The following is a 1,586-nucleotide window of genomic DNA, read 5'->3' as shown; positions in this document are numbered from 1 at the left end:
TGGAAGCGTGGCTGGGTCGCCAATGGGGCTGGGGGAGTGGGATGGGGGGATCCAGGCAAAACCACCGCTCTACTCTTCTGGGAGATGTGGGAGGCGCAGGGGAGAAAGGGAGGAGGGGGAGGCGCTCAGCGTGGCAGAATTCGTAGGAATTATCTTTTCCCTCCTTCACAGGACACCCTGCCTACTTCAAAAATTAGAGCGTGCTGAATACGTACTGGATTACTCATAGGGTTCTTCCACCACCACCCTTTTTTCCCCCCAGGCGCAAAACCGTGATCTGGATTTATAACCGCCCTATAAAGCTCCAGCGGCGGCCAGGCACCTGCACAGAGCTTCGCCAACGAGCTGCCCCCGCGCGCAGCGGCCTCGTGATTTCCCCGCGGAGCGGCTCCCCACCTCCCCCCGCCTCCTCCAAACCCAGCTGCCTCCCCGCGATCGCTCGCCTCTCCTCCAGACGCCCGCGTGCGGGACAGAGCTAGCCAGAGCGCGGCGGCAGCTGGAGGTGACACGGGGCAGACTGCGCCCGTGGCATTGCCAAGCGGATCACCGGGCGCTGCGCGAAGGAGAGACCGGAGCGCCTAGCCTCGTGGGAGCCCAGTGGAGGTGAGTAAGCGCGTCGCCAGCGGGGCTTCCTCAGCGTCCAGTCTGGGCCATTCACTTGGGGACCTTTTTGCCCGCACATTCTCGGTCACCTACCCTGTTCTCTAAAAGGCAGGGCGCTCTGCCTGCCCCAGCCCAGGCTCTCAGCGGCTCAGGACACCCGCCCGATCTCCGCCGCTGCGATTCGCGTCTTGCCCTGGGGCGGCTCGCGGGATCTGCCCCCCGGCTCTCCCCCGGTGAGCGCGCCCGCCTCGGCCGAGCCCAGCAGTCACGCCGGGCGCCAGTGTGTTTCGGAGCGGTAACCTGTTACTTCTCCCGCAGCCGCGAGCCGCCGGCCTTCGCTTTGCCCCGAGCGGCGTACGAGTGCTAGTGAGCCGCTCAGTGTGGGGCGGGGGAAGCAGGGGTGCGGGAAAGTGAGTGCAGGCGGCTAGCGCCCGGGCCTTTCGGCGGGGTCTTAGGTCTCCCCAGATTTGTCCGCTCTCCGCGTCCAGAGACTGTCGAATGCCGTCGCTCCAGCGCTGCGCGCCAGAGTGGGGCGCAGCGCAGCGCAGCGTTTGTCCCCGGACCGCTGCCTCCGGCGCGCGGGGCGCAAGTTCGTTGCCCTGGTGATTCTCCCCCTTTTTGCCTCCTCCACCCCCTTGGAGTCTGCGCGGCGAGAGATAATGGGGTCTTCCGAGAACTGGGTGAAGGAGAGAAAGCCCGAACCGAGGCTGTACCTTGCTCTAGCCTGCGATGTGGCTCAAAGAGGGTGGAACCAGAAGGAGGCCAGCGAGGTTCGACCCGCGGCTTTCTGGCCAGCTGGAGCACAGGGTGACCGCGACTCTTCCCCATGTGAACGCATCGCCTTTTCTCCCCCTCTCGCGTTGTCTCACCGAAGTCTCTGGTCTCCGGAGCAGATAGTGTCCTTCTTTCCAGGGAATTAGCCAGACACAACAACGGGAACCAGACACCTAACCAGACGTGCCCGCCCCGTGCGCCCTCCCCCC

At 65.2% G+C, this 1,586-nt stretch overlaps 1 protein-coding gene across 1 annotated transcript in view; it reads left to right on the top strand.

Annotated features, from left to right (window-relative positions):
* Positions 1-305: 305 nt before the first annotated feature.
* GAD1 (glutamate decarboxylase 1) overlaps positions 306-1,586 on the top strand; it is a 48,885-nt gene continuing 47,604 nt past the window's right edge. Inside the window, exon 1 of the mRNA XM_004703751.2 lies at positions 306-603. The gene's annotated coding sequence lies outside the window, so the exon portion shown is untranslated. The remainder of the gene's footprint in view (positions 604-1,586) is intronic.

The sequence above is a fragment of the Echinops telfairi genome, unplaced genomic scaffold (assembly GCF_000313985.2).
Source record: "Echinops telfairi isolate 266 unplaced genomic scaffold, ASM31398v2 ScPeMD7_4;HRSCAF=17, whole genome shotgun sequence".
NCBI classification, from domain to species: domain Eukaryota; kingdom Metazoa; phylum Chordata; class Mammalia; order Afrosoricida; family Tenrecidae; genus Echinops; species Echinops telfairi.
Note: the sequence above shows the minus strand (reverse complement) of the source record. Positions and strands in the feature narration are given on the sequence as shown.